Genomic DNA, 16,844 nt, shown 5'->3' with positions numbered 1-16,844 from the left:
GATTTAAAGCAGTCTTTGACAGCTAGAGTTATAGGCACAGGCAGGAACTGGCTGGCCCACCTCAATAGCGTGCAGCGTGCTCTAAATAATCTCCCTAGAAGGTCTCTGGGTGGGCGGACCCCATACGAAATGCTCTTTGGTGTCAAAATGTTTGTCCCGGACCTTGACGGTCTAGACAAGGCGGCGGTTTCTGCCCCCTTTGACCTAGATGAACATTGCCATGTTTTACAGAATCTACAAGAGACGAGAGACAGTCTTGCAAAGGAACACTTGCCCTCCACCTCGGATGATGCGTTGCAGATCCCGGTAGTTGGCTGGCTACCCCAAGTTGGAGAACTGGTTCGAGAGAAGATCGCAAACAAGAAAGAATTTAGTCCCTCTTATCGAGCTCCAGTTCCGGTGCTTGGTGTGAAGGGCACAAGAACAGTCATTTTACCACCACTTCCAGGAAAACAGGTATATCTCCATTGACAATGTCAAGATACACAGAGTGGCCGTTTCTTCTTAGTATGACACCGGCAGACTCATGTCCTTCGATTTTGAGAAATTCTGTTTTGGCCCCGGCTTTTGAACCAGTGCCTGATGTTGCCCTCGAGATGCCTGCAATTTCTAGTCCTTTATTGAGTACACTGCCCGGTACTCAACTTGATGAAACTGACTACACTTACCCAACTTACTTATCGATGCCTGATTTGCAAACTCGCTTGGCTACAGAATCCAGGTTTTCATTTGACACTGATTCCCAAACATTGAAGAAACCTTCGAAAGTTTCTGTTTTGACAAAACTGTTTAAAAAACAATTTTTGATTCCCCCTTGGACCTACATTTGGTTGGTGCTTTTTCAGTTTACCTTTTCATGTCAATTGGCTTTGTGGTGTATTTCTTTTGGCTTGTCAATGGACACTATGTCGAGGAGAGAACTTGCATTCGACATATCAATGGAACATTGGCTCCCCATTCCTCATCACACAGATTAAAGAGAGACTTGGCTTTTGTTAACATCACTGTTTGGCCTGTTTTAGATGGGATTGTATGGGATGCTGTTTGTTTTCAAATCCATGGGCCCACTGAGATTATAAATGTCCCTAATGTGCTTAGAGTTTCATGGGGGATGTGATTAAACAAAATATACGTTCTGATGATTGGGATGTTCAGGCCGTAGAAGCCTTGTTTTCTGATTTGAAATATTATGCTGCCTTTGATGCTGAAGATTTGTATTTAGAATCTGCTAATTACGGTTATTTATATTGTTTCCAACATTTTGGCAATCATTACCTGCATAAAACTAATACCAGGAGAAACACTGTAAATTATACACAATGAGAACATTGCCCAGCGCCTATACAAGGCAGTTCTGCTTCCTTTTTGAAAAGGTTCACCTATTTTACTGATTTTAATCAGTCAAATCCCAATGCATTTTAATTTTAAGATGACCGAAAAGTCCACATCCAAAGTTAGACTTACCGATCTAAATTATTGTATTCGAAGTCCTTTCTAGACCAGTTAGCTGTAGGAGGCTACGAGTTGTGGAAGGATACCATTGACCTTAAATCAGTTTGGGGTTCTAAAAGCTGGCAAGTGTAAGGCACTGAGGCTTAGCACCGTGCATACCTCATCCTGAACCATATGTTGTTCTTGAATTCTACAATTTCACAGACAACATGCTTTGGAATGGCTACTACTAAAAAATTAAATGCTCCTTCTTTCCCTGAATTAGAAGAATATTCCGGTTGGAATAATGCTCATAAATTTTCTATCAGAGAGTTAACAGCTCTGTTGCTGAATTCTTCCTTTAACATATCCAGTTTGGATCCCAAAGGTTGGTTGCTCTGGCACAGAAGTGCTGATTCTTGCCAGCATCATTTTCTGGGTTTGGCTCAAGGCTTTACACAGGTCAGGGTGGATCCCCGTTTTGAAAATGGCCATTCTGTTACTACCTATTCTGTAGGCAAATTATGTCAGAATTGGCTCAAACATTCCACTTTGGCGTTGGTTGAACTATATTTATCTAAACTGACTGACGATGTTGATCTGAATGATTTTATAAAGGGCCCGGCTAATGGCAGATCTAAAAGATGGATATATGCTATTTACAACGAAGTCTGGAAAACGTCCCAGATTGAGGCGGCTACCTGCATTAGAACTATAGATCTGGATAATTTAGAGAAAGTGCTAGCAGTTGTCGATAACAGCATTAATACGCTTTCTTCCCGAATTTACACGTTAGACAATATTGTATCATCTGTTGTTTATATTGTGCAGGATGAAGTGTCTGTTTTGTACCATGGTCAAAATCAATTGCGTTCCATCATGCAGTTTGAATGGACTTTGCAAACCTTAAAAGCTGGCAAAGTGCCATGGCATTGCATGAACACAGAATCATTGTTTGCCCCGTTTAATTTGACTGATAAGCAGCGTTTGCTGTCAATGAAAGATGCTTCCTTTTCTATGTTACCCATTGAGAGGTTGGAACCATTACCGTTTTCTGTTGCAGAGGCCAATTCAGCAACGTGGCTTATCCACGGATTAATAACTCTCCTGTTTCCTCTATTCAAGTTCGAGGGGTGTAAGAAGTACTTTGCAATTGGTAGATATGAACCTCTTGGAAGTGCTTATCTCCATGAAGCTTGGTCGCTTCCATTTACCTATAGATGCCTTAGGGAGGGTAAGGAGGTTTATTTGAATGGTGAAGATTGCACTGAAAGACCAGATCACTCATTGATGTTTAGACATATCCAATTACATGGCTCTTGTAACCAGAATGAGCCAAATTTAGCCTGTATTTTGAAAGGTACACCTGTGCCTGCTATCGTGCCCAAATTCACATTACTGGCAAACAGGAGTTATTTACTTTTAAATAATGAAGATTGTTGTGGGTTAGTAGCAGGAATTGCTTATGTGGTTACCGCCAGTGAACGTGTGGTTTGCTGTAAAAAAGTAATCTATCCTCCCCCGTATGGGAAGCTTGATGTTTCCATTTGGCCCACGATTCCGACCTTGAAAGCAGAGTTCAACAAGATGAGTCGCATAAGAGCTCTATTGTCCCAGAAAGAAGTTGCCCTCACATCTGCTCGTGAGACATTCGTCCTTCACGTGGCAAACACCCGCACAGAGGTGCATGCTTTATTAAATACTGATTTGCCCTTGCATTTTAGGTGAGTTAATTCACACTATCTTTAATGCATCCTCCACCACGGGGCTGGCCCACTTTTTTAAAGTTGTAAGCAGTGGCCTTGTAACTTCTTTTCAAACTATATTCGGTGTCTTCCCGGCTTTCTTTCATTCGATTTTTTCCAGCCTATTTGGTGGATTTCCCTTAATGCTGGCTCTAGCTGCAGGCGTTCTTTTACTGTTTTGTTTAATTCAAAATGGATGCACGTCCTGTGTGTCAAGAAGAGCTGTCACGACTGGCGCTGTTTCGCAACAGAATGCTTGAGTACTATGGAGCGCTGCGTCTTGCTACTTTGAGTGCGGCTTGTGGATTATCGTTCCGATTTTCCTACTTTACATGTGTCCAGCCTGTCTTTCATTGCCTGAGTTGCGATTTCGACTGGGCCCTGGATTTGTGTCTCTGCAATACGGTGTCTCCCGATGTGGATTATAATCAGTTTATGAGTCCCTTAGTTGCTCATGAATTGCTTTGTTCTGATGGAGGGATTATGGCCTTTGCAGCGATGCATGGAGTTCTGGGTCGTTGGAATGTGTTCGCAGCTGCGCAAGATTTTTTGGCACACAGCTTCATTGAAAACCCACCGAGTTGTCCTCTGATGGAGCTAGAGGCTCCGGTAATTGAAGAACATGTATGTTCTTTCCCATTGTTAAATTGGATGGCTGAACTATTTTCGGATGAGAACAGTGACTTCCTGTTGGAGGCTGTTGCTGCATGTTTTGCATATTCATTGTTAGGATGAGATATATTCATCGCTTCTCTCTCCCACAACAGAGGTCATTTATTGGACATCGAACATTTCTTTTTCTTTTTTCAAGCCTCTACAAAAAAATGTCTCTACCCCAGGCCTTTGGACTTTGCTACGGCCAATGACTAAATTTATTGGATTTGCATTATTATTTGACTATGGGGTTTTTAAAAGACAAAACATTTTTTACACTTCTTATTTTTTCCCTTGTGCAAATTCGAGATTGGTTCTGACTGTCGTTCTTGAACTCTGCAATCCTAAAACTTGCCCCTTATCTTATCTTATCTTATCCGTGCTCGGATCAAGGGAGGGTGTCATGGAGATAGGCTTTGCCTTCACACTGTGTTAAGTTAGCATGAGCTTATTAGAAGTTTAAATGCCATTTTTAGGTAACGGCCTAGCGAAGGCTGCGCTTGCGCAGTCTCACTGGTGAGATTTTATGTCTTAGAGTATGGGGGCTTAAACCCGCCCCTCTTCTCCATTGGCTGGCTTCCTAAACGGAGGCCAGCCATTGGAGGAGAGGGGCATCTGTCTATTTAAGCCCCGTCTTTTTGGGATTCGGGGTGTGTTTTTTCGTTTCTCTCTGTTTTCTTTCTGTCCTCTTCCCATTGGCTGGAATTTTACATTCCAGCCAATGGGAAGAGGAGAGAGAGAAAAACACGCCCCCAAACCCCAAAATGACTGTGCGTTTCTCCGAGGCATTTCTGCTTCGCCTTGGAGAAACATAGTGGTGTTTCCATCACCTCGGCTCCTTTCTCCCGGTTGCCTGCTCGGACCCAACGATTTGCAAGGTCCACTGGGTGTATTTGCAGGCCACTATACCTTTGTCCTAATAAAATGAACTGGCGCCCATTCAGTTGTTTAAAGGAATAACTTGTGCTCGCGATTCTCTTGCCTGAAGCCTGAAGCATGAATCCACCGTAGCGGCTACATTCAGTGACACGGACACCAGACGTGGTATGTAAGACACCAAAATCTGGGACACCCACCCACAACTCACGAATAGGGAAAATCAGAATAATTAAGGCCCATCTTCACTGCACATATGACCCTCGTATACAAAATGGCACCGACATTTAAGCTTTAAAGACAATAGTATCCCAATCAAAGATGGCCGCTAAATGCTTCTCTAGTTACTGTCTTCTCTTTCTAGAACGGCACGTCGCTCGTAACTGGCCACATCCCTGGTGAACATCCACAAATGAAGCAGAAGAGAACTTCAGAGTGCCGTTTAGGTACGGAGCTCATTTCACGGACTTGCAACATTTTGAAACATTCAAAAACTGCTTAAACTCACTCATTTGCAGAAGGGTCAGTCGCAGGTTAAAAGCGTCCTTTGTACATAGCGCCTAAAGACCACGTCTCCAGTGACTAGCACATGCGGTACATGCCCGCAGCTCCCTGCAGCCTATCCAGGCCCACTGTGGAGGCACGTGCACACCACGGTGGTCCCTCCCACTGCGATGCTCCAAACCGCGAGCGCAGCCGGTGCGGCCGATCACCCAAGCCCAGACGTTATCCAATCCTGGTTGTGCAAACATTTTCCTATGCTATATAAAGACAATTGGCGTGCCCTGCGAGCCCCTCATACTTAATGCATGGAGGTCAACGGTCAAACTGATCTTCCATACCGAGTCTGGGTGGAAGGGCCACACTGCCTTCCATCCAGTTGTATAGCTAGCCTTCTGAAGCACCTAGCGGATAAGAGGACAGCTGTAGGCGCTAGATGAAATCGGGTGACATCAGCATGTGGTCGTAGACCAGAAAGGCAGATGGTAAAAATACGTCTTTCAACTGGTTCTACAAAGTAGGTTGCTGTAAAACGGTGAAGTGCCAGAGGACCTCGGAGAAACATGGTGGCCCCCAGTCTTCCTCCAGTCTTTGGCTCTTTCTGCAGCTGCTCGGCTCTGCTCGCCTCCCCCTTCCCCCTGCCCGCAGCCCTCCTCTGTCCCGCTCTCACATCCCCCCTTCCCTCTCAGCCTCCGAGGGGGCGCGAGCCAAGAGACGATGCACGAGGCGCTGCACCCGGAACGCGTAGGAGGACAACGGCGGCGACATTCCTTGGCCGGAGCGACTCCAGCCGAGTAATGGGCTCTGCAGCAATGGAGCTGCCCGCGGCCGGTGAGCACGTCTTTGCTGTCAAAAAGAAGCGATATTGTTAGAAGAATTGACAAATTTGTTCTGCCATGAATATAACCTGTGAGCTAGAGATTGCTCTAAAATTCAAGAGATTGTAGCTGGAGGGCACCAACTCACAGAGCTGTCCATTTTGTCTCGGGTATGCAGCTCACTGAAGTGCTTAGGTAGGTGTCAGACAAACAGAGCCAAGTGAACCCTTGCCATGCAAGATACATTCACTCAGTCCTGCTTTTAGCCAACAGTGCTTCATTGGAACTCTAATGTGGCTTGTGCTTACATTGTTAATAGTGAAACTACATGTTCCAGAATTGAGTAAGTGTTAAATAATGGTTAGCTAAATGTGTTGCATGTAAAATGACGCCACTTTACATGCAGGTAAATTGCAATGATTAAAATTCAGTGTTGGACATCTCGGGAGAGGTCTGACCTGTGGTTTAATTGCAACTTGATATACAAATAACAAAACGCTTTAACTCATCCCATTGATTATTCAATTTATGCATATAGATAGGAGAGAAGGGTTGCTGCCATTGCTGACAATTATCCGAATATTCCTTATAGAAAACTTTTTTCTTGCCTCTGTTCCCTGCTGCTGATCGTTTTTTTCTTGCCTCTGTTCCCTGCTGTTGTTTTTTTTTTTCTTGCCTCTGTTCCCTGCTGCAGTTTTTTTCTTCCCTCTGTTCCCTGCTGCTGTTCCCTGCTTCTGATCGTTCCCTGCTTGTCATCGTTTTTTTCTTGCCTCTGTTCCCTGGGGCGTTACTGGGCAGAGATGTGCGTGTGGCTGACCTAGACTGAGGGATGTCTGTGTGTGTGGCTCTGTGTGTGTGTTTTGGGCTCTGTGTGTGTGGAGGGGCTCTGTGTATGTGTGGGGCTCTGTGTGTGGGGGGGCTGTGTGTGTGTGTGTGTGGGGGTCTGTGTGTGCGTGCGTGGTGGGGGCTCTGTGTGTGTGTGTGGGGGGGGCTCTGTGTGTGTGTGGGGGGGCTCTGTGTGTGTGTGTGGGGGGGCTCTGTGTGTGTGGCTCTGTGTGTGTGGGGCTCTGTGTGTGTGTGGGGCTCTGTGTGTCTGTGTGTGTGGCTCTGTGAGTGTAGCTCTGTAGCCTCTGTTCCCTGCTTTTGCTCGATTTTCTTGCCTCTGTTCCATGTTTGTGCTCGGTTTTCTTGCCTCTGTTCCCTGCTTCTGCTCGTTTTTTTCTTGCCTCTATTCCCTGCTTCTGATCATTTTTTTCTTGCCTCTGTTCCCTGCTTCTGATCATTGCCTGCTTGTCATAATTTTTTTCTTGCCTCTGTTCCCTGGGGCGTTACTGGGCAGAGATGGGCGCGTGGCTGACCTAGACTGAGGGATGTCTGTATGTGTGTGTGTGTTGGGCTCTGTATGTGTGTGTTGGGCTCTGTGTGTGTGTGTTGGGCTCTGTGTGTGTGTGTGTTGGGCTCTGTGTCTGTGGCTCTGTGTGTCTGTGTGTCTGTGGCTCTGTGTGTCTGTGTGTGTGGCTCTGTCTCTGTGTGTGTGGCTCTGTGTGGGTAGCTTTTTTGTAGGTGGCTCTGTCTGTGTGTGGGTGGCTCTGTCTGTGTGTGGGTGGCACTGTCTGTGTGTGGGTTACTCTGTGTGTGTGTGGGTGGCTCTGTGTGTGTGTGTGGGTGGCTGTGTGTGTGTGTGTGTAGGTGGCTCTGTGTGTGTGTGGGTGGCTCTATGTGAATGACTCTGTGTGGGTGGCTCTGTGTGGGTGGCTCTGTATGTGTGCGTGGGTGGCTTTGTGTGTGTGGCTCTGTGTGTGGGTGCAAATGTAATAGGTCTCGCATTTGCGAGAGATTAAGCTATTGGCATTGTAAATGACAATGCCATTTATTTATATGTTTTAAAAACAAAAACATAAATAAAAAAAATGTCATGAGCAATGCCAATAGCTCTAACTTTAACAATGCCAAGACCATTGCATTGTAAATGCTTGTTCCTTTCTGCTGCTTCTGCACACGGCACATATTGTTATTAATACTTTGAGCCTAGTAGAATATTTTGCTTCACACGAGAATAATATGTTTTCCTATTGTATCAGCTTTGCTTGGTAAGCTATGTCTGAACAGTGAGTGCCGAGGCCTTCAAGGTTATTTCAACACAGTGGTTGTTGTTCGGTCTGATCAGCGCACATCCTAGACATAACATATATGCAGCTGTGACCAACTCTGGTTTTGGCGCGTTTAATAATGCACTGCGCAGAGCATGCACACACACTTGATGAATATTCACATGCAGAGAGCTGGTGTAGAAGATGATGTGATCCCTTTCTACTAAGACCAGAGGTATGGGGCCGCCTTTCTAAAACCCAAAGAGACCTTCCATAGATATAATATAATATACTAGCAAGGGAGGGTAAGACTGAGGTGTCATTTAGCCTTCTTCCCTTTAGCATTTTTAACATGCTTTCTCCCTTTGTATTTTATGGAATAGTAAGTATGCTGATAACCTTGTTGCTTATAATATGTTTGCTTGTATTAGCTAAGATACTGCACCTGAGAACACGGCATTAGAAATAAATATTTCAAACGTGCACCTGTCTTCATTTGCTCCTCGTTCTGGACTGGTATGTTAGTATAACGAAAGAGTGTTCATGTGTTCCACGTTACCTGAGGTGTTCTAAGTTCATGTTTTGGGTTGTCTAATCATTGGGAGTATCGAAGAACCAATGAGACACTGATTGCTAGTTTGGTAGGGGATTTTGGCTACTAAGGTGTGTTTTGGCACACCCTAATTTACTGAGGTTCCAATTCTCAATGCACAGTTCTGTGCTGGAGCAGAATCCCTGCGACAGCCTAGAGACTAAGAAAGTTGGTACCAATACGTGTGATATCACAAAAACTTTAAACTCTACATCTCCTCCGAAGCTGGTGGCATTACCCAACACCTATTTCATCTGTGGCACTGCCGCCTACACTTGGCTCCCCCGTAACTGGTCTGGTACCTGCTATCTGACCTTCCTCCTTCCACCAACGTATTCTACCCATGGAGGTTACCACCTGTCAATGAAGGGCGCTCTGCGCCGCTCACGTAGGGGCGTCGTATCAGCCGAGGATACAGCAGGCAGGGAAACCGGGGACTTCTTTAAAGGTTTCCTTTCTTTCTGGGGCCCCATGGCCAACAGTCGGGCTGTACGAGGACTGACCAGGGTCCTTGAAGCCACCATCACAGTAACAGCTGGTGTCCTCTCCAACATCACTGCAGAGCTACAAGCGGACCACCTCATAACGCTTCAGAACAGAATGGTCCTAGACGTCATCCTTGCTGATCGTGGTGGTGTGTGTAAATTGATCGGCTCCAGCTGCTGCTGTACATCCCAGACAACGCACCTACAGTGTACGATGCCATCCAACGTCTGCACCGCCTTTCTTCCGAAATTCATCTGGGTGAAGGCAACTGGTCCCTCACAGGCTGGATCTGGGGCCTCCTTTCCCAGTAGGGGTGGAAGATCCTCATCTTCCTTGCCTTGGGAGTAACTGTCCTGGTCTCCTGCTGTTTGTGCGTTCAGTGTCTGCCAGTGCTCTGTACAATGTGTGTCCAGACCATCAAGCCTCCACCCTCTAACATTCACAACACCAATATGATGATGATGCTCCAACAAGAAACCGATGGCCTTATGAACATAGACATTTCTTAAAGTATTTGCTACTCAATGGCAAAAGGAGGGGCTGAGGAAAAGTGTTCTTCTGATCGGCATCATTTGTACCGGGACTCCATTGTTTTTTTCATTGCCATCTCGTGTCAAACACTTCCACAAGACCCACCTGGTCATTTCTGCTGATGGCTGAGGAAAACCTAACTAACACGACAACAGCCATCTTGCAACCTGCATTTCTACCCAGGAACTGTCGCACACCCAACCCCCCTGTTCTTTGCAGTTCATCTGAAAGCCACGAGATACTCACACCCTGAGTAAATGATTTGTTTTTCATCTCCTGCTCCCAGTCTGGTAAACATCCTTGACACCGTGATCAGGTTATCTGGACAATGGTCTGACTGCTGGGCCTTGGTCAGGGTGATTGAACAATGACTTGAAAGACCGGGCTTTGATCAAGGCGATTGAACAATGACCTGAAAGACTGAGCCTTGATCAAGCCGAGTGAATAATAATTTGTGTACCAAGCCTTGACCAGGTCACCATCTACAAACGTCGTCTGGAACTGGTTATCAACTGTAAACACTGCCCTGATTGAACAATGAACTAACAGCCAAAAGACTGGAATGAAAAAGTATAAAAGTCTTGTAAGCTTCGGAGTAAAGAAGCAGCCTCCTCTGTCTTGTCTCTGACTAGCTTGGGATTCTGTTCCATAGCCTATTGAATAAACCAGGGTTCCTCCTGCAGACGAAGGCTCCTGTGTCTCCTTTTACTAAGTATGGAATGTAGGGAAGACTTGGGTGGTTCCCCCGCCGCCGAGACCCAGTAACTTGGTTAATCCGGTTCTTCAGCACCTCCAGGTTTACCTGGTTTGGTATGTTTGGGAATGCATATTGAACCATCAGGTGTGAATAGGTATCCCAATGCATTAATCAAGGAGCCTCTCTCTTGTGCAGAGTGAGCCAATGCAGTCATTTGGAATACATTGTGCCACTTGTTATTAATGGCACTTCTCAGGGCTACATGCGCTGGGCTTGTGTGGTTCAAACAATATGCACACAGATTTCCATAGCACATTTCCCATGGTGCATTGTGTAAGCACCAGACACATTGCTTCAGACATATAGACCTGAGAGCAGACTTGTCTTTACCAACACACCACATGGTGGACCTTGACTACCTTTTTGTGCAAATAAATAGCTGCCTGACAATCACATGTGCCTTTTGGAAATACAACATATGTTTTTGACATATTCAGTGAATCTGCAAGCTGGGTGGCACATACACTGTAGTATGGGTGAGTCACCGCATCTCTGGGCTTCCTTAAGTGTGTGTTGCATTTGTAACACATCTCATGGCAGGATTCCTGACAGATTGAATGAAAAAGGTTATTGGGCAGAATAGGGAATACAATAGTGTGGCACATAGGCAATAGGAGCATTCTTCACATGAACATGTGACTGTGGGGAACATTCTGCTGTGTATCCTGGTAATGGCTCCGACAACTTAATTGTGATAAAAAAGCTCCAGATTTCTTCCTTGCTGCGCTGCCATGTTGCCTACTGTTCCCCAGGCTGGGTGAACGGGAATGCACATGCACTGTGTCAGGACCTCAGCGCTCCAAGGACATAACATTTCAGTGCTAGCAGGGAAGCGTCTGCTATCCCTGCTAAAATACAAGCCCGTTTGCAATCATTGGAGACTCCGCGTTCGTTCGCGGAATTCCAAGATGGCGGCTAAACTCAATAGTGAGTTAGCGGTCTAGTTCTTGAAGGGTTCCCCAGGTGCCGAGAGGTTAGATGAGGCGCGCAAAGTCAACCAACTGCGTACTTCACCTGAAGTCTTCCCGGTGTCGAGTAGCGTTCCTGAGGGCTCCGTTAGGAGTCATTTGTAGTCTTGTTTTGGGCGCTGTTGCCAAGCGCAAATTAGTGAACTTGAGAACGGAGAATAAAAGAAAATAGAGAATAATCATTTTAAGGGAATAAATACCTTTTCTACACGACGAGTGTGCAGAACGGCAACAAGAGGCCTCCAACGCGTCCACGAAGGGTACCAGAGCTTCGGAAGGAGTCTGCCAAGGAAAAGGAAAAGATAAGTCCAAGTTTAAATATAAAGCATAGACAAGTTCAGAGAGATAGAGAGAGAGAGTACGAGTGCCAGTATTTGAGTCAGCACTTACCTGAGATAGAGGAGTTCTAGTCAAGTATTATCCAGTATGGTCAAAGACTAATGAACTGCAATCCTAAAGGAAAAGAGAGTGCAAATTACAAAGCTGTTCGTCAATAGAGAAAAAATTGAATAGAATTAAAACAGGATTCCAGGCAGTAGGAGTTACTGAGATTATTGGTAGTAACCATACGTTCTTCATACAAGTTACAGAGAGTAAAGATTGGAAGATAAAAGGTGAATAATATACACAGTCTACAACTAGTGAGAGAAGGTAAGAGTAGTAACAATATAATAAGTAGTAAGAGACCGAGCAGAGAATAGAGCACACAATAACTCTACTTGCACATGTATGTTCCCCTCACACAGATATCAACTAGTTGAAGAGAATAAAAGCTAAGAAAGCAGGAGAGGTGCAATAACTCAGGGTAACTAGGTAAGGAGAGTTTAGATTAGAGAACTGTTGATAAAATAGACATTAGCCTTTTGATTGAGTTCTTGTCATTACACTACAGATCTTCTCTGAATAAGGAGTCTGCAGGACGGACACCCAAGAGAAGCTAGAAGGAAGTACCTGAGCAGTCTCTTCTTTGTTAGTTTATTATTTTATCCACTCCCCCTTGCCCCCTGAGGATCTTTTTGAGTTCAGAGCTTTGGGCGGGAGTTGGGAACTATCGACTTCTGCTCCTGCGCAAGACCTTCAGAGGTGAGAGTTACAGCTAGGGCCCTGACACACTGTTTGAAACCAGACTCACTCCACAGGCCATGTGCGGGCCCAAAGGTCATGAAGTGACAGGGAGATGAATCAATCACACCCACCCAGATTCACCACCTGGGCACGACCTTCTGTCACATAGACCTGTCAAGTGGGGCCAACCCAGTCCAAGGCTGTGCCAAATACCCTAATTGAAGCATCATGGCAGCTAACTAAATCCATCCAAGCCTAATTCAAACCACAAAAGTAAGATAAACTTGAAAATGTCTCAATACATTACAATACATACATGGTTTCCCTCACTATACATTGTCACTCAAGATGTTACAATTAAGAAGGTATTATGTCACACATAAGTACACTAGGACCAATGAAATGTCACACATAACCAAACTTTTAACTAGACTGCCATTACTCTAGGACCAATGGAAGTATGTCCAAGCTGTGATTTCCTGATTTTCACAGTCTACATCAGATCCTACATATTAGGCCAGTAGCATGGGTCAGAAACCATGCAACGCCCCTGTTGCATGGTGCATTTCACCTGTTGCACTGGTCGTAAACTGCACATCAACGTCAATGCAAGTCTTTAACTGCTTGAGTGCTAATCCACTGTGCGTTCATCACAAATGGGCAATTTCAGTACCGATGCATCAGAAACAATAACACATTTATCAAAGACTTGCGGGACACCCAGGAATTATGCAATGGGTGTGGAAGGCTGCATACTAGGAAGTGTGAAGTTAAATTCACTTTCTTTTACTCTCTGTTAGTTTGTGCTGGGTGCTGGAGGTGTTTTGAGAGTGTCTGTGAGGTTGGTGGTTGTTTGGTCTTATCAGTGTGTGCTCTTTCTCTTCCTAGTGGGGGCTGTTAGGATTAAGAAGAGGAACATGAAAAATAATTCTTCTACCATGGTTCTTTAATTAATGAAATTGAATATTGTCTACAATATAGGAAATGCCTATTTTTATGAAATTGTTTCGTGTAATTGTAATTTGTATGTGATTATGATGCCCCATCTAACTGACCTCTTTTTATGGGATTTAATCTATTTTTAACATGTATTTATAAAGGGAAATATTTTTTATACTTCAGTTGTAAATATATAGATTGTGTAAATGAATCATGTTTTTATCCTGTATAAATTATGCATTTCTTATTGTGTGAACATTTGTATAGTGCTATTGTCTTTTTATGATATTGATTTATCGAAATAAAGTATTTTGACTGACTGACTGACTATATTGTGTCTTTGTTATACCTTTTTGTCCTTTCACATTGTTTTGTCAAGTATATATCACTGTATTGTTGGGAGTTTCTATTTTCTGGGTTTATTCTTGTAGGGGTAGTTATAGTTGGTAGGGGGTTAATTTGTGTATAGTGTCTGTGGAAGGGATAGGTACATGTCAGGGAGGGGTAAGAACTTCACTGAGTTGGAGTTGGGAGGACTGATCTGGCTTATCATCCACTTCCTGCCCAGGATAGTGGCGGGTGGGGGAAGAGTGAACCAGGGTTACCCAGCCAAAGACAAATTAGATTGGTGCGAGTGTGTGCGCTGGCACCACCAGAAAACCTTCAAGGTCAATCGGACCTGTGCCCAGATCAAGCATGGATGGGCTGACATGGTGTCACAGGAGGCCGGTCTAACCTACCTCCTTGGACTGGAGATGTGCAGACCCGTAGGTATGTATGTGTGTTCCTTCTGATTTTTGTGATGTAGCTATATCAGTAATGCCAAACATAAACATGGACATTACATCATTTTCTAGTTGTTTTTACTTATTGCAAAATGCAGGATGTCAATCAATCAATCAGGGGAATTGTAAGCGCGCTGCTCACCCGTGAGGGCCTTAAGGGCTGAGGGGGGGGGGATCCGCAGATCTGTTAGCCGAAGAGCCAGGTCTTGAGGGCCCTCCTGAAGGTGTTCAGGGAGGGGGCGCGTCTGATGTCTGCTGGTAGTTCGTTCCAGGTCTTGGCTGCAATGTGAGAGAAGGATCTTCCACTTGCTCTGGCTTTGTGGATGCGCGGGGTTTGGGCCAGTGCAAGGTTGGAAGATCAGAGGTTCCTTTTGGGTACGTGGAAGTTGATTCTGTCATTGAGGTACTTGGGTCTGTTGTTGTGTAGGCATTTGTAGGCGTGAGTGAGGATTTTGAAGGTGATTGTTTTCTCCACGAGGAGCCAGTAGAGTTTTCGTAGGTGTTGGCTGATATGTTCGTGCCGGTGGATGCCGAGGACGAGTCTGGCGGTGGTGTTCTGTATTGTCTGGAGTTTGCGGAGTAGGGACTTGTTGATGCCACCGTAGAGCGCGTTTTCATAGCCCAGTTTGCTGGCGATGAGTGTGTGGGTGACTGCCTTCCTTGACTCAGGGGGATCTATTTGAAGGTCTTGCGGAAGATGCAGAGGGTGTTGAAGCAGCAGGATTTGACAGCGTTGACCTGTCAGTTCATGGTGAGTGATGCCGAGGTTTTTGGCATGTCTGAGGAGGTAGGTGGGCTTCTGAGGGCGGTCGGCCACCAGGTGCTGTCTCATGCTGAGGGGTTGGTGCTGAGGATGAGGTCGTCTTTCTTCTTGGCATTGAGCTTCAGGCTGTTGTTGGTCATCCAGACTGCGACGTCTTGCATTCCTTTCTGGAAGTTGAGTTTGGCGGTGGTGTGGTCTGTGGTGAGGGAGAGGATGAGCTGGATGTCGCCAGCGTAGGATATGTGTTGTCGTATGATGGCTGCAAGGGGGGCCGTGTAGATGTTGAAGATGGTCGGGCTCAGCGATGAGCCCTGTGGGACTTCGCAGCTCAGTTTCGTGGGAACGGAGAGGAAGGGTGGTAGTCTGATCCTTTGGCTTCTTCCAGTGAGGAATGATCAGATCCAGTCCAGGGCTGTTCCCTGTATTCCGGCGCTGTGTAGTTTGGTGACTAGTCTGCGTGGGAGACGGTGTCAAAAGCCGCTGATAGGTCGAGTAGGATGAGGGCTGCGGAGTGGCCTTGGTCCAGAAGGGTGCAGATGTCATCTGTGGCGGCGAGCAGGGCGGTCTCGATGCTGTGGTTGCTTCGGAATCCAGACGGGGATGGGTTGAGGACGGTGTTCTCTTCGATGAATCGAGTCAGTTCCCTGTTGACTGTTTTCTCCACAACTTTGGATGCGAAGGGAGGAGCGCGATGCGTCGATAGTTCTTGAGGTCGGTGGGGTCAGCTGTGGGTTTCTTGAGCAGGGGCCTGACTTCTGCGTGCTTCCAGTCATCTGGGAAGGTGCCTGTTTGGAGGGAGGTGTTGATGATGCACTGTAGTGCGAGTGCGATGGTGGCCGCGGCTCTGTGTTAGATGTCAGGGGGGCAGGGGTCGGTGGAGGTCCCTGAGAGGATGCCTTTCATGGTTGAGGCAGTGTCTTCAGTCGTGAACGGAGTCCAGTTGGAGATGGTGGGCTGGCTGGTGTCTCTGGAGGGTGGGGGGCCGGCTTTGGTGTTTGGTGGGTGGCTGACGAAGTTGTCATACAGGTTTTTAATCTTGAGGTGTAAGTAGTTGCAAGCTTGTTGCAAAGGTCTTGGGATGGGGTGATGTCTGTAGCTTAGCTGTGTGGGTTGGTGAATTTCTGAATGACGGTGAAGAGTTCCTTGGATTTTGTTGTGGATGACCTTTCTCTTGGTGGTTCTGATTTGCTTGTGGTAGTTCGTCATGGCGTCATTGTAGGTGGAGTCGTTTTTAGTTGTCTTGGTGTTTCTCCAGTTCTTCTCCAGGCATCTGCCTAGTTTCTTGGAGATTGGTGGTGAACCAGGCGGCTTTCCTGGGGTGCTGTTTGTCGGGGCTGCGTAACGGGGCAAGCTTGTCTGCGCAATTGGAGAGTCAAGTGTGGAGTTCTCTGGCTGAGATGTTTATGTCGGATGACCAGGTGTGGTTGTCTCGGGTGAGGGTGGAGTTAAGTTGCTTGTCTGTCACCTTGTTCCAGTTCCTTCATGGTTCGTGTGGGGCTGTATTGGGTACCTTGGGTTTGTCGGCGGAGAAGTATACGCAGTGGTGGTCGGTCCATGGTGGTTGCATTGTGTGGCTGAAGCGGACACTGTTCCCTGCCGCGAAGATGGGGTCAAGGGTATGTCCTGCTCTGTGAGTGGGTGTGGTGAAGAGGTATTTGAGTCCGATGTTTGCGAGGTCACGAAGGATGGTGGAGTTGTGGTTGCTGGGGTTGTCGAGGTGGAAGTTCAGGTCTCCAATGAGTATGTAGTTAATTGAGCCGTTGGTGTGGGGGGTGATGAAGTCGGTGATGGTGGTGGCGAAGGGTGTCCAGGGGCCAGGGGTCTGTAGACAAGGGTTCCTCGG

The sequence above is a fragment of the Lissotriton helveticus genome, chromosome 11 (genome assembly GCF_964261635.1).
Source record: "Lissotriton helveticus chromosome 11, aLisHel1.1, whole genome shotgun sequence".
Lineage (NCBI taxonomy): Eukaryota > Metazoa > Chordata > Amphibia > Caudata > Salamandridae > Lissotriton > Lissotriton helveticus.
Note: the sequence above shows the minus strand (reverse complement) of the source record.